Here is a 23,285-nt window from a genome sequence, read left to right on the forward strand (position 1 = left end):
CGTACAGGTCTGTTGAGCATTAGAACTGCAGGCAAGGTGCAGGCCTACCTTAGGATGTTGAAGGTTCAGGTTCGGACCACTGCAGTGGAGTGAATATCACGATAAAGAGATTCAAACTTTTTGGTTTCCCGGTACATATAAAAGTTATAGTTACACTCTACTGGAGACAATATATTAAGTGGCAGTAGCGTTATGTCTAAAAACACAACGCCCATGCCTTAATTAAAAAACACTTTAGGGGCACCGGGGTGGCTCAGTCAGTTAAGCATCCAACTTCAGCTCAGGTCATTATCTCACGGTTCATGAGTTCGAGCCCCGCATCGGGCTCTGTGTTGACAGCTTGGACCATGGAGCCTGCTTCATATTCTATGTCTCCCTCTCCCTCTCTCTCTCTCTCTCTCTGTGCCCCTCCCCTGCTCACACTCTGTCTCTGTATCTCAAAAACAAATAAACATTAAAAAAAAAAAAAGTCTTAAAAAAATCTTTTATTGGTAGGGTGCCTGGGTGGCTCAGTCGGTCTGACTTTGGCTCTATGTCTCCCTCTCTCTCTGCCCCTCCCCTGCTTATGCTCTGTCTCTCCCTCTCTCTCCAAGATAGATAAACATTTTAAAAAATTAAAAATACTTGACTGGTTACAAAAGAAAAAAAAAAAAAAGCTAACCATTGGGATGCCTGGCTGACTCAGTTGGTGGAATACGTAACTGCTGTTCATGAATTCAAGCCCCCTGTTGGGCAAGTAGAGCTTACTTCTTCTTTAAATATTATTTATTTTGAGACAGAGAGAGGGAGAGAGACAACCCCAAGCAGGCTCCATGCTGTCAGTGCAGGGCCCAATGCAGGGTTCAATCTCATGAACCAAGAGATCATGACCTGAGCCGACATCAAGAGTCAGACGCTTGGGGAGCCTGGGTGGCTCAGTCGGGTTAGCGTCTGACTCCCACTTAGGTCACGATCTCATGGTTTGTGAGTGCAAGCCCTACATCAGCTCTGCACCATCTGCACTGATGGTGCAGAGCCTGCCTAGTATTCCCTCTCTCTGCACTTCTCGTAAGCGCTCTCTCCCTCTCAAAACACAAAAAAAGTCAGATGCTTAACCAACTGAGCCATCCAGGCGCTCTGAGAAATGGATTTTTTAAATGTAGTACATGGTACAAATGTGACCAGCATTATAGGTCCTCTAGCTAGACTGGTAGCACTATTTATTTATGGCAACGTGCTGTTTTCAACGCTCCACAGCTTGACAGTAAGCCAAGTGTGCTTTACACATTTCATAAATACTCCATCTCACAAGAAGTACCAACGATTGGACCAAGCTCTGGGGTTCAGTCAGCCCCTTAATGGTTTGTCCCTATGAGCAAAGCATATAACAGAAGCATATCAAATCCAGTAGCTTCCCTTGGAGATTAGCAGGAACTTCTTTGTCCTCAGGGGCAGTTCGTGGGGAAGAATCATGGTCACCATGCTAAGGCCTATCGAGAACTATGACAGGCCTGGACTGTCCTCACAAGCCAGGCCAGCGATACTGCGAGTGAGGGCTGTGCACACGGAGCCCTGGGGATTCATGGGACTCCTGGACACAACCAAGGTCACATGCTCCTTGGGTCATCCTGGGTGCAGACCCTCAGGCCTGGTACAGAGGAGCAGCCAGACTGCCTGACCTAAGGGGCACACAAAAGGGACGGAAGTGGGAAGGAGCTAGCACTACAAACAGCACAGCCCTGGGCATCACAGCAGTGCTGTGAACTGATCCGGCTACAGGTCTGCTGAGCAGCCACCACTGCCCTATGGGGCAGGGGAGCGGGGACTTCCGCCTGTCTCTGTCATGGCCGCCCCACCCCTGCACCTGTCCCAGAAAGTGTGTCAATCAGATCAATGTGGCCTCACCTAAATTCACCTGTGTGCCCAGCCTCCTGTCAAGCAAGACTCAAGGAGACAACAGGAGACACGCCCAAGACAGTGGCAAACAGTGGTTTTAATTCAAAACTGACAAGTGAAATAGTAACTAAAATCTCAAACATTACTTTTTTTTTTTTTTTTAATGTTTATTTATTTTTGAGAGAGAGAGACAGAGTGCAAGCAGGGGAGGGGCAGAGACAGAAAGGGAGACACAGAATCTGAAAGCGAATCCAGACTCCGAGCTGTCAGCACAGAGCCTGATGCCGGGCTTGAGCTCACAAACCGCGAGATCATGACCCGAGCCAAAGTGGGACACTTAACCGACGGAGCCACCCAGGCACTCCTCAAACATGACATTCGTGAAGAACAAAATATGACAGGCTGATTCATGGACCTGGAAAAATGTAATTGTATACCAACACCTTCTGGACTCAATGACATTTCCGGCAAAGGCACAGACACATCTGTCACGTGGTTTGGAACACGGCCGGGGGATAGCCCAGGGCTTCTTCCCAGTAGGCAGAACCTTCACCCTGGGAGGTGCGGTAAAACAACACCCAAGGTCAGTGAAGAGTTTCCGAAGGGTCAGCGGCGATGCCTGGGAGGGCGGGCAGCTCAGGCAGCAGGTGTCCACGACCACAAAAAATAAGGGGCACTGAAGACCTGGGTGTGACAGTTCCCCATCAAACTAGCTATGCTGGGGACAAAGGACCCTGATATCAAAGACCCTGGGAGGCTGGCTGCAGAGCACTTACCAAGAAGAGCACGCTTCAGCTCAGACTTCCTGAGGGCAAACTCAGCAAACATCCAGCCTGCGGACAGCAGTCCCCCCAAAACAACTACCAGGTTAAGTCAGACAAGACCCTGGTTACAAGCATGTGTTCCCGAGAACTTTCATCAGAGTGGTTTCTGAGATTGTTAAAAAAGCTTCCAGAACAGATCCTCAAAGGAGGGCACTGTCATCCCCTGGAAAGCATGGGTTTATATCAGATCCCACTCAGCCAGGCCATCCCCAGGGGCAGGCCCCACCCGACTTGGCAGCCCTTGGCACGCACCTTCATCCGCTGTGAGGCTCTGTGGCAGGCTGCTGGCTAACCCGTGCAGCGTGCTGCAAACTGATGGGCTGTCTTGACAGACAGGGGCCTGACCCTACAGACCCCATGACTGACCTGGCCAGGCACTGCTGAGGGAGGAAGTAGAGCATCATGCCAGATGAAACCTGCTTACTTCCTCTCTGCCATCCATCCGCACGTGAGGATATTAAGTGCCACCGAAAATCCCCAGGCCACCTGAGCAGGTGCGAGAGGAGACAGCAGGTGCCATGAGAACAGATCTGAAAGTCCGGAGGTGTGTGTGTTTGATGTTACTGGTGGTGTTTGCTGGGGGTGGCAGAGTGAGACACGACCTGGACATTAAACAGCCCCAGAGATGGGACCTGCAGAGCAGCCACTTTCCCTGCAGAATTTCAACGTGAGATGTGCCACTCCGTGCCACACGCTTGATGTTGGGGACTTCAAGCCTGATACTGCAGCAACCCAGCGTCAAAAACACCTGGTCGGCCCAGATGTTCTAGGAAATGAGTGCATGTTTCCTAGCCACAAGAAGTGAACGGGAGAACGGGCAACGGCCTCGATCCCGTGGCTGCCCCAGTGGGGCTCATTCTGGGAGTTGCCAGGGCCATACTTAAGCACAGCCCGCCAGAAGGGAGCCCACCACCACGAGCTCCCAGTCTTTAGGAAGTCTGGGGCCACTGACACATATTCCATCCCAGTGGTTCTCAACTAGGATGATTCTGCGCCCCGAGGGACCCCTAGCAAAGCCTGGAGGCATTTGTGATGCCATAACTGGGAGAGGGAGAAAAGTGGTACTGGCATCTAGTAGGTAGGTGCAGAGATGCTATAAACATCCCACAACGAAGAGGACAGAACACAACAAAGAATAATCAGTTCTGAGTGGCAACAGTTCCTGGGTGACAAGTCCCGCTCTATTCTGATAGACTCAATGCTCCCTTTCCCAGGAAGAACCTCACCAAGTGTTCAGTGACCACCCTGAGAGCACTCAGCGCTAGTGCAGGCCCTGTGTGCAACAAGGTCCTGCAGCCACCGCTTAGAACAGGAGTGAGAGGGAAGTATGAGCACAGGAAGCTGGGATCAGGGAGAGTGACAGGTATCCCCAGTTTGAAAAAGACATGTTAAAAAACCCTAATGCAGGGTGCCCGGCTCAGTCAGCTGAGTGTAAGACTCGACTTCAGCTTAGGTCATGATCTCACAGTCATGGGATCAAGCCCCGGGTCAGGCTCTGCACTGAGCATGGAGCCTGCTTACGCTAGTCTGTCTCTCTCTCTGTCTCTGTCTCTGTCTCTCTCTCTCTCTCTCTCTCTCTCTGCCTTTCCTGCGTGTACCATGCTCTCTTTTTCTCTCAAAATAAATAAACGTTAAAAAAAAAAACAAAAAAAAAACCAAACAAAACCCTAATGCCGTGTTTGAGAAACAATACGAAACTCCCATGACCTAAACAGTATACATGGCAGTGCTGACGCGGCTTTCTCCCAACCACGGGTGTGGATTCACACTGAGAAGGATCAGACTGGAGCAGAAGAAAGCACCCCACAAATGTGCTGCCAGCCCTCCAGAGCCCAGCACAGTGCAGGGAAGCGGGGCAAGTGGCTGCTGCAGGAGCGGGAGGAGACAGTCAGAAGGGAGCGCGCACACCCCTAATGGGGGGAGCTAATACCCCACTCCCTTAGCAGCCAGACCCACATTCAACTCCCAAGAGGGTAAGAACACCAACCCGGCAGAGATGGCCAAACGTGAAATGTCTCTGCACAGCGCATGCTCTCGGGAAGGAGTCAGCCACTCCAACAGCAGCAGCAGGGCCCGGGCCTGGGCACCACAGGGGCGCAAGCCCTGGCTTTCTTACTCGGTTTCTCCATGGCTCTAGGCTCAGCGGGCCAACATGCAGGTTTTGGCTGGAACTCTGCTTGACAATGCTGTTTCCAAATGCCAGCCTTTGACATTTCGCTTGCTGTAAGATTATACTCAATAATTTCTCTGATTTAAGATGTTTTTTTTTAAACTAATGAAGCAAACTCTCAACTTGGAGCTGGATGAAAAACACAGCTAGGAGCCCACTTTGATTGCTGTAAAGAACACCCTGTTTATTCCACGGTAAAGCAGGCCAATGCAAAATGAGACACATCCAGCCAGAACTGGCACATGAGGGGAGAAGCAGCTGAGCACGCTAGACCTGCAGCCTCTCAGTGTGTCCCGGAGTGACTGTTCCTGCAGGGAATCACCTCTCTTGGAAGGAGCCCCCAGAGACAACAGGTAAAGGGGAATTAAGACTTAAGATAACCCCACACACAGTATTCTTAGCACTGTACCTGCAGGTGGTCTAGGACTGAGGTCTTGGTAGACAAACACTGTGTTCTGTATACATGTCACAGAACCTGTTACAAGATAAAAGTTGAGCCCAGGTTTTTCCCACCTGTAAACACTAACGAACCTGATACTCTTACCTTTACTGGCAAGTTCACCCTGCCCCAAAGCACAATTCCAATGAGAGGTTTGAATGAGTTAATAAGCCTCTCCTTTAAGAGCCACACACGTTAGTATAAATTAATATAAATTAGCTAGTTGTCTTACTTTGTTGTTGGCAGCTGGCTAAAACCGTCAGCAAGCTCTGGACAGGTGCAGAATGCTCTGGAGCCTGAGCTGAGCCAGGCCTGCTCTGGCTTGGCGGGTATTGAGGTAGAAGGCTTTGCCACAGTAAGGAGAGAGAAACAGGGTGCTTGGTCTGGAGATGCAGGAGGTCGGGGAGTGGCCCCGGGGCCAGGCTGAGAGGGGACAGGGAGAGGACGCCAAGTGCCTACACACAAACCAGCGGGCAACACCTGCTTAAAACCACCACCCCCTCTACCTCGAACTCCCGGAACCCCAATGTTCTCCCCACCCCAGCCTCTGCAGCCCCTTCACCTCCTCCCGGTGCAGCAGGCTGATTCTGTCCTTTGCCGCAGCCTAAAGCACATCCAGCAACTCCTGCCCACAGTCCTGGGAGGGTAAGGGGAACAACAAGACCTTGAACCCACCCTGTGCAGACAACTCAGGTCATTGGACATACTCTCGTAAGCACATCCTACTCTCCCAAACCACAGGTTCTCTGTCACTTCATAGGAATATTACACACTCATTTTGCTCATCGGAGTTTCTTAAACGAAATAAACTACATTATTAACCCAATTACTCAATAAACATTACCGCTGTCCTAGCAAGGGTCCAGGGACACGGCCATCGGCAGACATGGTCCCTGCCCTTAGGAAGTGACATCCAAACAGGCAACAGGCCTGATGTCATTTACAAAAGCGGCTGGCTAAAGCTGTGAGGTGGCCAGGACAGAGCAGACAAGTGCTAGGGGTACAAAGCAGACCTCTGGCTACTGTGGGGCTGAAGCATGAGTGGGCAAGAGGCTTGATGAAGAGAGTACCCTCTGGTGCTGGGAGTGGCCTCCAGTGGAGGGTTGCAGCACTGTTCAGGGGACAGCGATGGCAGCTTAGATAGTGCTGCTCGGCAAGGAAGGAAATACTCACATGAAGAAAATAAAATGTAATGGCTAAACATGCATCGCACATTTTAAAGTTTCACTTTCCCCTAATGTTTCAGATTCAAAATACAGCAGATTCAACATCCAAATGAAGCAGAGAAAGGACTCTGGATTTGTGAGACAGCAATAACAGATGCCACAAGACAGACAGACACATACACATACAAACACACACACCTGCTTGGCCGTCACAACGTCACAGGCTTTAAGTCAAACAGCAGGGCCTCACAGCAGCTTCAATGATTTCAGTCAAATGCAGCACCCTCGGGTGCACACTGCTTTATCCACTTCATGAGCACAGGTTCACGGAGTACCTGCTACGTGCCACGTGCTGCTCTAGACTCTGGAGGCACAACAAAGAACGAGGCTAAGCCTATACCCTTAAGAAAGCTACATTCTGATATGGCACATGGATACCCCAAAATGCAAACAACAAGTAAGCATCACAGTGTCAGATGGTGATAATTACCATGAGAAAAATACAGCCAGGAAGGAAACGGAGTAGTTTGTGGTAGTTGTATTTGATGTGAGTAGTTGTGGGATGTGCAAATTCAAACACAGAAACCCTGAATGGGAAAGTGACACCTAAGCAAAGATGCAAGAAGGGGAAAGCCCTAAAGAAATCTAGGAGACCCTTCCCAGGAGAGGACTGGCCAGTGCAAAGGTCCTAAGACAAGAGCATCTCTAGACTCAACAGTCTAGTGTGACCCACAGTATGGGCCATCTCCAGACAGAACTCCTCAGTGTCAGGCAGGGACCTCAATGGCCCTGAAACGTCCCTTCTGGGATCACTTCTGGTACCCTCTGGGTGCCTCAAACCACAGGAGTGGGATCCTGAGAAACGGGGCTGGCCATAAGGGCCGAAGCATGTCCTGAACCAGAGTGTGACACTAGCCGAGCCAGGGCTATTTATTCCCTCCTATCACCAGGTCTGGGCTCCAAGATGCTGGCCACCAGGCCATTGCTGCCCTGGTGGTTTTCTCTGCTCCGGCAATTATGGGCACCATGACACAGAAACCTGTCAGGGGCAACCTTCCCCCTTTGTGGAATTCTGTAATTTCCTTCCTGCCTCGGCCACTGCAGGCCAACAGAGCACCTCAGTGCAAGACCAGCTCTCAGGGCCCCTCCGTGACAGAGAGGTTTGTACCATGCTTTCTCTTCCCATAGCCGTAACTCACTGGCGTGCGTATGTTTTAACAAATAATTTTACTTCTGGAGTTAAGAAAGACAGCCACAACATTACTCTTTAAAGCATTTAAGCATCAATTGCACAGTGAAAAACCTAAGAGAAAAGCCTTCTTCCAAGTGTGAGAAGTCCAAATGTTTATTTGAAAGAGCTGATTTTTTAAAAAACATCTTGAGGTGGTACTTAAGCAACATAAACGGCACTGAGACTGTCGGCCACAATCGGGAGGACACTTGCCGACTGGCGGCCCCGCGGGGTGGGGTCTCGTCCCAAGGTGCCCCTTGCAGCCTGCCTGCCCTGTGCACTGTGGAAGCAGCACAGCCCCCAGGGATCCCAAGTGACCCAGGACCTGCGGGTGACTCATTCCCTCTCAGCACAACCCAGTCAGCTTGCCACCCACCTGATGACCCAAAATTGTGGTAAGTAAATAGTTTGGGTTACTCAATAGCTTCTGAAATTGAAATCTCTGAACATATTTTTTTTTTTAACCTTTCATTTATTTTTGAGACAGGGAGAGACAGAGCATGAACAAGGGAGGGTCAGAGAGAGGGAAACACAGAATCTGAAACAGGCTCCAGGCTCAGAGCTGTCAGCACAGAGCCTGATGCGGGGCTCCAACTCATGGACCGAGAGATCATGACCTGAGCTGAAGTCGGCCGCTTAACCGACTGAGCCACCCAGGCGCCCCTGAACATATTTAAAGCAACAAAACCCTAGTTATGACTGTCCACCATCTCCATCCCACCTAATAAAATGGAGCTGAGCACAAGAGAAGTTCTCAAGAACATGACCCTCTGCCTGGCCCTGCAGCCACCATGTCACCACGAGAGTTACGACTGCTCGCCTTTCCTACACACACGTGCACATACCCCAAATCCAAGCCCCTCACACCCGAGGACGGTCGCCAGCTTCACACCAGCAGCTGTCCTTCCCCCCACCCCCGGCTGGCCAAGGCTGCTCCTTTCCCGTCAGCAGCCCCCCGCCCCTGCCGTCTCCAGCCCTCACCCTTCCTCCTCCACTTCCCAGTACAGCACCCCATCAATGTCCCCCCCAGGAGATCCTCCTGTGTGTTTCTCTCTCCTTCCTCCCATGTGGCTGGCCAGGACAAGGTTCTGTACCTGCCTCACTGCTGAGAAATGTGAGAGATGTGTCCAGGGCACAGCTCTCACAAGAACAAGGAAAGATGGCTGTTCTCGATCGAACTTGGCTACGGGAATCAGTGCCACTGACATCCGGCACCTTTGGAGCCTCTGGAATAGGGTATCACCGTGTCCCCCCTCCCCCCTCAGCAAGAATCTCTCTCTGTCCACATCGGTGTGGAGGGAGAATCTACGTACAAGTGCCACCTGCTATGCTCACCTCACCTCTCAGAGCAGGGACCACAACCAGCCCTTCGCAGGAGTGGCTCTGACAGGAAGACAAGCCTGAGTCTTATACAGTTGATTCCAACTGAACTTGTAAGAATACAGTCCATTTGTGAACTGGGCATTTTCTGTGGACTTCAACTTGTTTCACACAATTTGTAAATAAAAACTTAAAAGAGTTTCAACTTCTTTGACCCCATGAGCATCGAGTTCAACAGTCCCCTCTCAGAAGTAGAAACTTTCAAGGGAGAATTAATTTGAGATCAAGTTACATTTTCATATCCACCAAAAACATATTAAGGCTCAACTGAAATGCACAGTACACTGGTCACCCACTAAGAGTTAAGGAAAATATCAACATCAAAATACCCAGTATCCAACATTTAAAACCACTAAATATAACAAACATTTTTAACACAGGGATTAAAACACAAATAAACTCATGGCAAAGGAAAACAAATGACCCACAGATTTCTTTCCCACCTCCCACCAAGTCTCATGCACCAGACAAAACAGCTTCACTAACCCTTAGGAAACCAACTGCCAGGTAGATGAAAGCTTTTTTTTTTATTATTTTTTTTTTAAGATTTTATTTTTAAGTACCCTCTACACCTAACATGGGGCCTGAATTCACAACCTCAAGATCAAGAATTACATGCTCCACCAACTGAGCCAGGCAGGCACCCCTGGAAGCTGATTTTTAAAACACAGAGCCACATATTTTTAAAGCACATCTCACAGTCAGTTATCACCTGGTGGCAAGACAGTACCCTACTGGGCAGGTGGGAAAGTAGCAGGCAGGAGTGAGCGAGCTCACCAGGCCACAGGAGGCTCCTGCCAGCATCTGGGGAGAAGCCACAGCTACTCCCAGGGCTCCTGCGTCTACACAGGCGATAAGGCACGGCTGCAGAGCAGCTTTCTTGCTCAGAGTACTTCGAAGAACTAGGATGGGAGACATGATTTTTCCTCTTTTTGTCTGAAAATGTGCTTTAAAACACTTCACGATGCAGAGTGATTTATCCACTCATCCCACTAACAGACATTCACTGAGCACCTACCAAGAGCCCAATCCTACCTGAACCCTGGGGACTAGGAGAAAAGGAGACAGCACCTGCGTGGATGCCAGGAGGCAGAGGAGTGGGATCTGCAGGAAGAGGAATGAATGGCTGGCATTCCTCAGATCCCTCCAGAAATTTCTCCCCATCTTATCTCTTCAGGAAGGATAAAATGCAAATTAAACAAGGATTTCACAAAGAAGGAGCTTGGGGAGTCTGAGGCTGCACTCAGGGTTGGTGTGATGAGAAAGTCTTTCCCCTTGAGGGGAAGGCCATGGCTCTGCACCAGAACCAAGGATTCACAGCAGGGGGACTACACACTCCCTATCTGAGCAATCACAACTAGGTTCTTTAAGAATGCTTGGCTCTTAAGGGTTTCTTACATTTCTACAAACACACTGAGGAAGAATCTAATTCCTTGATATCACAAGAATAAATATCGGAAAGCTTAATCGTTAGTTACTAAACTGCCTACACCTTTTGCCTGTGAACTAGTGTCCTCGGACAGACAAAAGCTACAAGCACGAGTGAAGAATTAGCATGAAACGGTTAGAACTCTCACTCTGCAGGTTCGGATCCCAGCCCTGCTCCTCATTGGCTGTCTTACCTTGAACAAGTTACGTCTCCTCTCTGTGGCTCAGACTCTACCTCACAGCTAGGAATAAGGAGACCAGACCTCCCAGGCTTGCTGTGAGGATTTAATGAGTTAATCTACACAAAGCACACCAGCCAACTCAGAGGGAGTACACTAAAAACACTTCTACAATTAAATAACAGAGGAGAGGTTTCCATTCCAAGGGCCATCAGATCATAAAATAAGCCTTTGGAGACAAAAATGAAGCCCATCCCCTTTCCAAATGTGTGGTTTATGTGTCTGAGTAAAACTGAATTAAATATACACTGTACTAGAAGGTCCGATTCTAACTCTGAGGCAAACAAAATGACACAGGGAGGTTGAGCCCCCAAACACACTGTGAGAGAAACCAAGATCAAAATCAGGCCCTTCTGGGGTGCCTGGGTGGCTCAGTCAGTTGGGCGTCTGACTTCAGCTCAGGTCATGACCTTGCAGTCTGTGACTTCAAGCCCCATGTCGGGCTCTGCGCTGACTGGAGCCTGCTTCAGATTCTGTCTCTATCTCTCTCTGCCCCTCCCCTGCTCTATGTCTCTCTCTCTCTCTCAAAAATAAAATAAAAACATAAAAAAACCATTTTTTTTTTTTAAATAAGAATAAAATCAGGCTCTTATATGGTCAAGAGGCAGCCATGCGGTTTAAGGCTCCAGCCGGCAACTTTTCCTTGGGAGAGGATCCCAAACTCAAAAAGCTAAGTGGTCTTTAAATGCCGCCTGGGCAGAGTGCGCTCTGGAGCCCTGGAACACACTGAGACAGGCACAGCCAATGCAAGACACAGTGGGGACACCTCCCTCTAGCTCCCTGCATAACCAGGGGTGGGAAGCTGCCACCAACCCCGCCAGCTCATCCCCAAAGGAACCCTGCTCTCACATCAACCAGGCTCACTGTAATAACGTCCTCTCACCCCAGGAGGTTCCACAAAGCCCAGAATCAGGCCCAGAAACCACTGCTGCCGCCCCACCCCCTACTTCCACCAAGAGGAACAAACCGTGGTGGAGTAGCAAAATTGTGGACCCAAGTTCTAGATCTGTGACTTAGCTGAAACCAGGGATAACCATGGGTAAGCCACACACTCTGAGCCATAATTTACTCTTCTGTAAAATGAGGTTGGGGGTGTCTAGGTGGCTTAGTTAGGTGTCTGTGGATTTTGGCTCAGGTCATGATCTCATGGTTCAGAGGGTCCAGCCCCATGTTGGGCTCTGTGCTGACAGCACAGACCTTGCTTGAGATTCTCTCTCTCTCCTCTCTCTGTCCCTCCCCTCACATGCACTTCTCCTCTCCCTCTCTTTCTCAAAACGAATATTTAAGAAAAACAAAAAACAAAAAACCAGGGGGCCTGAGTGGCTCAGTATCTGAGTGTCTGACTCTTGGTTTCGGCTCAGGTTCATGAGTTTGAGCCCCAAGTCAGGCTCTGCACTGACAGCAGAGCCAGCTTGGGATCCTGTCTCCCTCTCTCTCTGCCCCTCCCCTGCTCACACTCCCCCACTCAAAAATAAACAAACATTATTTTTAAATAAATAAATAAATAAATAAATAAATAAATAAACAAGCAAGCTATTTTCTTTTTTTTTTTTTTTAATTTTTTTTCAACATTTATTTATTTTTGGGACAGAGAGAGACAGAGCATGAACGGGGGAGGGGCAGAGAGAGAGGGAGACACAGAATCGGAAACAGGCTCCAGGCTCTGAGCCATCAGCCCAGAGCCTGACGCGGGGCTCGAACTCACGGAGCGCGAGATCGTGACCTGGCTGAAGTCGGACGCTTAACCGACTGCGCCACCCAGGCGCCCCACAAGCAAGCTATTTTCAAAAAAAATTTTTAAATAATAAAATGAGGGTGATAACATTCACCCACCTCTTGAGGGCTGCTGAGCGCCTGTAACAGACAAGTGCAGAAAGCACTCTGAGGTGTGTCATGGCTCACGGCTGACCAGGCGTGGCTGCTGCCTAAGGTGGCAGGAGGGGACTCTGGGGGCCAGGTGTCTGTCTTCCTGAGCTCACAACACACACTGTGCCACATGCTCCGCAGGCCACACAGGTCTTCGACCTCAGGCAGACAGGGAGCCGGCTCACGTAAGACAAGTGGTCACCAAGCTCTTGTGCAGCACGACACCAAGCAAAACACAGCTTGTCCTAACCAGTGTGGAACCACACTCACCAGCTGAAGCTCCAGGTAGTCAGCTGCCTGGCTCTCAAGAAAGACCGGGGTACGACTGTTTCTACTGTTCCACAGAATAGGGTGGAGAAAGGGCAGGAAGGGAAGGGAGAAGCATTCAGGGGGTGATCCCTGAGGGTGGCCACTTATCTGTCTTCCCACTGTGTCCTTCAGTCCCTTGGAGCCTCTCACCTAGCAGGAAGCAGGCGAGGCAGGTAGAGGGACACAAGGTCGGGGCTGCCATCCACCTGAAGTCTAGCCTTCAAGGCTTCACAGATGGCAGGACTCGGCCAACACTGTCTCCGAATCTCACTAACCTGTATCTTCACTGTTAACGCTGTATATACGTCACCACCGGTTATGAAATACAGAATCTTTTCATGGACACAGAAGCTCCGCTTGCTTCCTGCACTTTGGAACTGCCTAAAGGCATACTTCACACACCATTAACTTGATTAACATGAACATCAGGATGTCAGTTACCTCTGGACCGCTGGGCATGAGATTACAATCAGGAGGGCCACTCAGAGGGCTTCCAAAAACCTGGCGAATACCCTATGTTTAAAGCAAGGTGGTGGACACATGCAAGTCTGTTTATGTGTTCATTCTTTGAATTCTCCAAATAATTACACATACCCTTTACAGATACAACTTTAAATACCATTAAGATAAAAATAATGAAATGCCATTTTTCTCTACTTCTATAAACGATAACATTTGTTAAGTGCTTACTGTTTGCTATGTGCTCCTCTGACCATTTTATGCATATTACCACGGTTAATCCCCAAAACAACTGGTTAGTCCCCAAAACAACTGAGGGTGAGGACCGCCCACATCCATTTTTTTTTTTTTTTTTTTTTAAAGATGGGGGACCCTGAGGCCCAAGGCAGGTCCTTGGCCACAGTTACACACCCAGCAGTGAGACCATATTCAAATCCCACCCCAGTTAGCAACAGGCGTCTCAGATGCTGATATTCCATGTGGGCCAGATAAGTGGGGCCCTCACCTGGCAGGCTCTTCCTGAGGTGTGCTGAGTAATCACTACCATATCCCACATTAGGCTCAAGTCCTCAATGGACACTGATGATACCACATGGGACCAACAGACCCTTTGAACTTCCTTCTAGGTTCACCAGCTCATTCATTCACATCAAGGACTCAGGATGTGTAATGAGTTTTTGCTAATGAGATGAGTAAACTCATATCTTTCAGACACAGATCCTATGTGGGAGGGAGAAATCATTAACTACCGGGGTGGGGAGGTTCACCATGGAAATCATATTTCCGCTTTTCAAGACTGCCACTCTGGAGCTATATCAGAAAAACAGCAACATTTCAAAGACAATTAGTCTAATCATATACTTAAGATTTCATTTCACAGCCAAATAACCTTGGATAAAATCTAAAATGAATATGCATTAAAAGCTTTACTATTATTAGTCACAAAACAATAACACACTCTTGCTTTCTGTTTTGCTAAAAATTAATAACTCAACATATTAAAGTTGACAACTAAAAAGACTGGGTTTCTAACCTAAAGGCACATTAATTATATAACACTTAAACATGAACCTCTCGCTGGGAATTAAGTTTATTCAACACACGTTTTCGCCATCATCTAGGCTGGAAATCTGAGTGATACCTAACTTGATCAAAAGGTTACCTCATGATGCCCTAAAGGCCAGGAGGCACCCAGCTGTTTGCTGTCCTACCCAGGGGAGCCAAATGCTGGGGCCTCCTCTTTCCCACTCTCCAGCTACCAGGTCGACCCCATCTCCTTCGAGGAAACCTCCCATGGCCTCCAAGACTAAAAAGTCAAAAGTTAAAAAAAATCTACCGCATATGGGCACTTCCAATGCCCTACCAATCCCTCTCCTCCAGAATTCCCCTCCTCTCTGTTCTGCTGGGCTGGGGACCCTCAGTACCTCCCACATATCTGATCCAGCTAGCTGTGCCCTCTCTTCCCCCTGTGCCCTTCAACCTTAGTGTGGACAGTGCTGCACTCTGTCCTGCCGGCCCACAGCTCATGCACCGCCAAGTGAACATCTCCCCTGGAGAGGCACAAGATTCCTGAGAGCAGTAAAGGGACCAACAGAAACTTCCCACAGTTCCTAAAAATGTCCTGGTTTTGCCTTCCATCAGTGTTTCCCACACATAAACATATAAAGCACGGGGACATGGATAACTGTTCTAGTAACTCTAACACATCATCCTGTAAGGAAAATGCCAGATTGTGGTCAGACTTGGGATCTTTAATCCTCGGAAGGTTCTCTCTCCTTGAAATAGGAAAAAACAAAAACAAAAACCAGCCCCCAAAATGCCACTGGCCACATGAATAAACGTCACCTAGCAGGAACACCCATCCAGTGGTAAACACTTGTGTGGTTTGCAACAGCAGAAGAGACAGCGATTTCTAACCGAGGATGCCTCCTCTCCTGACAACTGAAAAGGCACTATAAAGAAGCTGCCCTCCCTTCCTGGACTCTGTATCTGCAAAATTTGAATGAAGAGTTTCTTACTGGGAACAATAATGGCCAAGCGATGGGGCGCCTGGGTGGCGCAGTCGGTTAAGCGTCCGACTTCAGCCAGGTCACGATCTCGCGGTCCGTGAGTTCGAGCCCCGCGTCGGGCTCTGGGCTGATGGCTCAGAGCCTGGAGCCTGTTTCCGATTCTGTGTCTCCCTCTCTCTCTGACCCTCCCCCGTTCATGCTCTGTCTCTCTCTGTCCCAAAAATAAATAAAAACGTTGAAAAAAAATTAAAAAAAAAAAAATAATAATGGCCAAGCGAGACCCAGAGACACTGTGTCCCAGTGTTAACGGCTAACTGCCACAGCAGAGCTGCACACCACCATCGGCACACGGGGAAAGATCTATTTTGTCTAGCACGACATTCATCTACACCTCCTCCAACCACCCATTTAGAGGCAGTTGCCAGAAACAAGAGAAGGAGGAATATGGCAAGAAGGGTGCGCAGGCACACCAGTCTGTATTTCACCTTGTCTTAGCCAACTCTGCCCACCTGACGCACACCTCCTGAGACTGGCCCCAGCCCCAGGGCGGGCCCTCGACACCCTGAGGTCTATCTGCCTGTGGCCGGGGGTTGTCACCATCATTTTCTTTGAAGTGCTTTCCCCTTAGACCCCTGCCCTGTTCTCTCTTCCTACCAATTCTTACCTTCATAAAGGTTTTGTATTTGCCGTGTGTAGATGGGAGGAGAAAAAAATGAAATCCACGACTTTCCGAAAATGCTTATCCTCGGAGTTCCAGGCTAGAAAAACACTCCAAACTCTGCTCTGGATTCACTCTACAAGCCCCAAAGAACAGCCCACAAGTTAGACTGCGACTCAAGGCAAAGTCTTCAGACAATGAACAACGGCAGCTTCACCAGAAAGGAAAAAAGCCAGGGGAGCCTGGGTGGCTCAGTCAGTTAAGCAGCCGACTTCGGCTCAGGTCATGGTCTCGCAGTCCATGAGTTTGAGCCGCGCGGCGGGCTCTGTGCTGACAGCTCAGAGCCTGGAGCCTGTTTCAGATTCTGTGTCTCCCTGTCTCTGACCCTCCCCTGTTCATGCTCTGTCTCTCCCTGTCTCAAAAATAAATAAAAACCGTTAAAAAAAAATTTTTTTTTTAAAAAGGAAAGGAAAAAAGCCAGAAGAGAACGAATGAAAGCTGACCACCTAATTTTCACAAGGGCCAGGTGACATAACTCCATCCTCTTGCCTGCAAAGAGAGCAGGAAGGGACTGGGCACAGAGGACCTGAGCAGACCGTGGCAAATGCCCAGTGGATCACCGACTCCAAATACTCCAGAGGGGCAGGGGCCTGGCCCGGATTCGAAACCAGGTCTATCAGGGCATTCGGGTTCACTCCGTACCTGGGAACATCCCTGTCCCTGTGCTATCCCAGAAGTGTTCATGCTACCAGAAAGCAGTCGAAACAAGTAGGTACCTGGACCCCATGCCAGCTCTGATCCAGTGTGTAAGTTAAAAGCCCTGCGGGGCCCAGGTATCTTCACGTGGAACTCAGGAGTATCCAACTGGGTGAGTATGACAGTGCCTTCCAAAACAGAAATACTGTGGGGGCACCTGGGTGGCTCAGTCGGCTGAGCGTCCGACTTTGGCTCAAGTCAGAATCTCACGGTTCATGAGTTCAAGCCCCGTGTCGGGCTCTGTTCTGTCAGTGCAGAAACTACTTTGCATCCTCTGTCCCCCGCTCTCTGCCCTACCCTCACTTGCACTCTCTCTCAAAAATATGTAAAATATTAAAAAAAAATAGAAATACTGTGGTCATCCTATGACAAAATAACAAGTAACAGAGAGCAGAGCAGGCCATAGACCTAATTCCAGTCATTAAGACCTAATCCTGGGGGCGCCTGGGTGGCGCAGTCGGTTAAGCGTCCGACTTCAGCCAGGTCACGATCTCGCGGTCCGTGAGTTCGAGCCCCGCGTCAGGCTCTGGGCTGATGGCTCAGAGCCTGGAGCCTGCTTCCGATTCCATGTCTCCCTCTCTCTCTCTGCCCCTCCCCCGTTCATGCTCTGTCTCTCTCTGTCCCAAAAATAAATAAACGTTGAAAAAAAAAAAAATTAAAAAAAAGACCTAATCCTGTTTTGTCTCACCAGTAATAAGGCACGTGGACCCCTGACAGGATGCACTAGAGACACCCCACCTCTGTGGGATTCTTCCAGATCCAATAACTCCAGTGTCATCACCAAAAACATCAGACAAAACCAAACTGAGGGACAGGCTACAAAATACTTGACCAATACTCTTCAAAAGCATCAAGTTCATGAAAAACTGGATGCAACGAGAATCTGTCCTAGACCAAAGGAAATCAAGGAAACAACTAAATGAACGTGGCTCCTGGATGGGATCATAGAACAGGAGGACAGTGGTGGGGAGTGGGGGCGGGGGGGGGGGGGGACTGATGAAACCCCAACAGGTCTGCAGTTCAGAGCGTGGCACCAACATTCACTTCTGAGTTTGACAGAAGTGATATGCTGTAAAAATGTTAACATTAAGGGAGGTGGGATGATGGGTTTTATGGGAACTCTGTGTTTTTCACAACTTTTCTATATATATCTAAAATTACCCCAAAATCAAGTTTAGTTTATTTATTTAGTTTTAAAGATCTTATTTTTAAGTAATCTCTACATCCTGTGTGGGGCTTGAGCTCACAACCCCAAGATCCAGAGTCAAATGCTCGACCAACTGGGCCAGCCAGGCACCCCAAGTTTATCGGGGTGCCTGGGTGACTCAGTCAGTTAAGCATCCAACTCTTGATTTTAGCTCAGGTCATGATCTCATGGTTTGTGAGTTCAAGCCCTACATTGGGCTCCAGGCTGACAGTGCGGAGCCTGCTTGGGATTTTCTCTCTCCCTCTCTCTCTGCCCCTGCCCTGCTTGGTCTATCAAAAATAAAAAATAAATTAAAATATGTTTAAAAAAAAAAAAAGTTTTTTGTGGGGCACCTGGTTGGCTAGTCAGTTGAATGTCTGACTCTTGATTTCAGCTCAGGTCATGATGCCTATCCCAGGGTCGCGGGAATGAGGCCCTGATCATGCTTCACACTGAGTATGGAGCCTGCTTAGGATTCTCTCTCTCCCCACCCCTGCCCCTCTACCCAGCCCCTCTCTAAAATAAAATTTTAAAAACTAAGTTTTAAGAAAATGTTTGTTTGGAGGCTATTTTGATAGCTTCAAGTAAACTTAAACAATCTGAAGGAAATACACTTAAAGAAAAAAACTAACAGAAAAAGTTAAGAATAAATTTCCTAACACCCCCATCTTCTTTAGCTTGCATCGTCCAAAAGCCTTGTTTTTGGAGCAGAGAGGTCTCCCTGCAAAAGCCCTAGGCAAGCACAGCCCTCCTGGTCTTCCCAACGCTAGATATGGCGCTCCCTCCTCAAACTTCCTCCACACTTGGCTGCCCCCTGCTCCCTTACCCTCTGGGTTGCCCTGCCAGGAAAGCCCCGGCTCAGTGCACATAAGTCCACGTTCTTCTGCCCTCCTCTCTGGAGCGGCCCCACTAAGGCTGGCAGAGCAATTCACTGCCCTTGGGGCCAGTCTCCCCTCGGCCCCTGGGGTGGGGCTGTGGCTGGTGGGACTCACAGGGCTGGGGGCACATGCAGGCTGTCCCACACCCGCTGAGCAGCCATCTTTTTCACCCAAGGATTCCTTCAGGCCACGAGTGTGGAGGCCTGGTTCTGTTGAGGTCTCTTCTCCATCACCAGACCATCCTCACCCCCTTCCACCCGAGACACAAAGCACAGTGCCAGCAGCTTCTGGGCAGGAGACTTTTCTAAGATTAAACCACAACAACAAAAAAAGCATTTAGATTACACGTTTTGTTTTCTTTTTTTAGGAATGAGAATAAAATGCATTCACAAATAAAATCTATATTTAGATACACATTTTTAAAGCTGTATATCTGATAATAACCAGCTATGTACATACAATCAGTAGAAGACTATAATTTTGACGAATGAAAAAAAACCCATCAAAGAAAAATGCCAAACTGCAGGAAGAAAAAAATGAGTTGACAATGGAAAAGGGGGGCAGTAAATCCTGAGCTTCAGAGATCATGCACTGAGAGGACAGATTATTCTCTCAGCCTCCTGTCCAGCCTAAGTCATGGGCCACTCACTGCAGAGAAAAAAATGCAGAAGAGCTCAGGGCTCACCCTCGAGGAAGGAAGCCAGTTAATAATAAGAGCCCAGAAACAAGCAGTTATCAAGCTTCTTAGCTTTCCTAGTAAGTTAGCTTGCTACCTCACCTGCCCCCACAGGGTCTGGCTGCCGTGACTCTCCAGATCAGACCTTCCTAAGAGCAGAGCTGAGCAAAACCAGCGTCTGGGCAATTTTCCCAAAGAATGGGCTCGTCCCATCATTTCCCGAAGGAGGAACCCATGCTGCACTTCTTAACGGCCAGTGCTGGCCCATGCTGGGTCTAACGCTCCTGTCACTCCTGCCCTCCTGCTAGGTTGGTGGCTCTCTCACTCACTGAGCATCCATGCGTAAGTGCACGGTAGGAACCTCTAAGACAAGGGGGGCTGCATGGACAACCCCCAGGACCATCAGCCACACAACCATCCGAGGAGGGTGGGGCTTCATGCACCTGGATGAAGAGCTGTGGCACTGGATGTGGTCACACCTAGCCACGGAGCTAATGCCCCTTTTAGGACAGGATACTTTTATAAATCAGAGCAAAGTCAAGGCCTGGGGAAAGCCCTCACTGACCTCGCCTAAAGCAGCAGAGAAATATGTGCCGTTTCCCCTAAGGGCCCTATATCATAAGAGAATAGCAGCTTGGCTTCTGGGCAGAGAGACTGCTAGAGTGACCCTCATCCTCAGGAATCTTCAAGGAAAAAGTCCTCCTAACGGGAAAGCAACTGCCTTGAGAGTAGCTGTCTCTCGCGCACAGTCCACATCACCGACACTGGCGGCTGGCACTTCTACAGGTTCGGTACTCAGGGTCTGGCTACGTGAGGACAGTGGTCCATGGCAGGACTCGCCCACCACGGCGGCAGTGCCAACATGAAAAGCCTCAGCTCAAATACTGTATGTTTGACGTAAGTAGTTTGCTACTCCAGATTTAACCCAACAGTTGGTCCCCAACCTGCAAGGAGCTATAGTTACGAAAAGAAATGGGTACCTCTGAAATATAACCTTTCAAGGGTCAGGTAAGTGATATAATATACACATGGAAAAAGAGAATATCTCCTTCTTAAGTTGTATTTCCTTAGACAACAGAAGAGTGGAACATGAATCCATGTTTTTAAGCGTCTGACTTCTTCCTGGTTTGGAATGCTTGCAAACGGGGCATTAAATAGGGAACAAACAGTTTCTGATGAAGCCCTCCACCCCTTGAGCATATACAGCTCTAAATGCAAGGGAATCAGAATGTACATGTAGGATTCTGACATGCTTTTAACAAATGGCAAAAATGGGAAGATACATGGGTATGTGACAAATACTACTGGAAGTCCAGGCATGAGAACCATGAAGAGAAAAGATGAGACAGTAACCAAAGCCATCCAGAGCCTCAAAGTTCAGAAAGACAAGGACAAAACAAGGCACAGAACCTGTTTCAGAACTGACTATAGGGGCGCCTGGGTGGCGCAGTTGGTTAAGCGTCCGACTTCAGCCAGGTAACGATCTCCCGGTCCGTGAGTTCGAGCCCCGCGTCAGGCTCTGGGCTGATGGCTCAGAGCCTGGGGCCTGTTTCCGATTCTGTGTCTCCCTCTCTCTCTGCCCCTCCCCCGTTCGTGCTCTGTCTCTCTCTGTCCCAAAAATAAATAAACGTTGAAAAAAAAAAAAAAAAAAAAGAACTGACTATATAATAAAACTACTGCAGACCAAAGCGGACAGGGATGGGGCAGGGGTGGGTGGGACACACACAAAGAAGCTGATCACTCAGAAAAGGCTTCACGGTCACCAAGGGGGTAGTTTCCACTGGGGGAATTTCTTCAGGCAAAGAGGAAGAGCCTGAAGAGGAGAAACCGGCAGCTTAGAACACCCTGGACACTACCTGGGCTGTACAGGGCACTCGGCAGGTGCATCCGAGAAGGGACTCTCATCGAGGAGGAGCAAAGGGACAGGCTAGGAGAGAGGGAAGTCCTAGGAATGCTGGAACTGAGGCACCCTTCCAGCAGTGCTCACTTCCCAGTCACCAAGAAAGGGGGACTAGGAACAAAGTGTGTCAATGTTTTCAGCCCTGCCAGGGGAGAGTGTGTGATGAGAATGCGATATGGCCACCCCTTGAGATGAAGCCACTTCCTTCACTGTAGGGGAGCATCCAGAGCCTCTACTTCAGACTGGGTCTAAGAGCAAGATCTGCAAGGTAGAACCTTTTCCTCCTGGGTGGCACAGAGTTCCCAGGTCCACTGCAGGCTTTGTCCTCCCAGCTTCTCAGAAACAGGGAGGGAGAACAGAAAAGTTAACTCCAGGCCCCTTTTCCCACAGGTATCATGGCAGGTCAAAGCACATAACAACAATTTCTGTAAGGCTTCAAGCTTCCCTGCAAATCTTATCAGCCTTCTCTGACAGCATCCAATATACAGCTGTCGCTTTGAGATACAACTCCCACTGCAGTACAATTAATTCCAAAAGAGAAAAACAGGTTGAAGAATGAGACTTTAACAATGATTTCATTGTAACAGCTAAGCTTCAGCCAGATGAATTCTGAGATACTTCCGAGATGCACATACAGACACACACACACACACACACACACACACACACACACACCGCAGCTGCCTGCACACGGGCCTCTCCAGCCTTCTCCAGTGCGGGCAGACCTGCCACCACCAGCTCCACCAACATGCAGATGGCACACACCTCCAGAACAACCCTGCTTGGCATCCAGACACACCTTCACACATGCCTTTAAATACTGCAATTCCCTGAAGGCTGCAAGCTGATTCAAAGCACAGTGGCTGGTGCAGAGGACACTTGATCTCGTCTGTGGGGCAGAGGAGGTCACTAGGCCACCAGGAACTATGTGCCCACCTTCATCAGGCTCCTGGGCAACACTCCAAATGCAAACCGTCCTTGTCTGCTTTGCGGGCCGTGCGTCCGGGCAGGGGCTGCTGACGTAGGCCGTGGCCGTCTATTCCGCACACCGAGATTGCGGTGCTGTCAGTTCTACTTCTGTGGGCCTATGTGCAATCCAACTATTTACACAGAAACCTGAATCGGTTCCTCTGATGAGGGATTTGAAACCCACAAATGTAAATCCTTTATAACAAACTATCTCTCTTAAGACATTCAAAAGGACTTGGAATTTCTTGGAGTAATAATTTCAGTTTAAGTAAGGAAAATTTTCCAGTCTAAGAGGATGGAAACAGACTCTGTGCAACTACATAAATGCAACCAGTCAAGCGATGAAAACAGATCCCCAAGAACCATCGCGAACCTGAAAGGCCTTTCATATCCAAGGCACTATCAGCAGAACATATTCCCCATCACTCGAAAATACGCACTCTGGGGTGCCTGGGTGGCTCAGTCAGTTAAGCATCTGATTTCAGCTCAGGTCGTGATCTCACGGTTTGTGGGTTCAAGCCCCATGTTGGGCTCTGCACTGGCAGCGTGGAGCCTGCTTGGGATTCTGTCTCCCTATCTCTCTATCCCGTCCCTACCCACACGCGCACACACGTTCTCTCTCACTCGCTCTCTCTCAAAAATAAATACATATAAAAGGAAAGGAAAGGAAATCAACTCTGCCTGTCGATTCAGCTAGAGACTGGATACAAAACCGGTTCTCGATAATCCAGCAATGTTTTAAAGGGTCCGGTATTAAACACGACCCAGTTACAGAAGAAGGCACTACTAAAAAGGCCTGAATGATACCCGTCCAAAACTTCCTTTCCACACCAGCACTTCCTCCCCGGTGATTTGCCCTTTGAACCT

The 23,285-nt window shown here is 49.0% G+C and overlaps 1 protein-coding gene across 6 annotated transcripts in view; it reads right to left on the minus strand.

The window, feature by feature from the left end:
* PDPK1 (3-phosphoinositide dependent protein kinase 1) overlaps positions 1 to 23,285 on the minus strand; it is an 81,001-nt gene that overhangs the window by 49,290 nt on the left and 8,426 nt on the right. For 2 of the 6 annotated variants that reach the window (XM_086691498.1, XM_086691496.1), the window contains exon 1: positions 18,988 to 19,177. The exons of the other annotated variants lie outside the window; for them this stretch is intronic. The gene's annotated coding sequence lies outside the window, so the exon portion shown is untranslated. Of the gene's footprint in view, positions 1 to 18,987; positions 19,178 to 23,285 lie in introns of those variants that run through there. 6 annotated transcript variants of the gene reach the window in all.

This window comes from Puma concolor, chromosome E3, assembly GCF_028749965.1.
Source record: "Puma concolor isolate L17-30 chromosome E3, mPumCon1.1.hap2, whole genome shotgun sequence".
Lineage (NCBI taxonomy): Eukaryota > Metazoa > Chordata > Mammalia > Carnivora > Felidae > Puma > Puma concolor.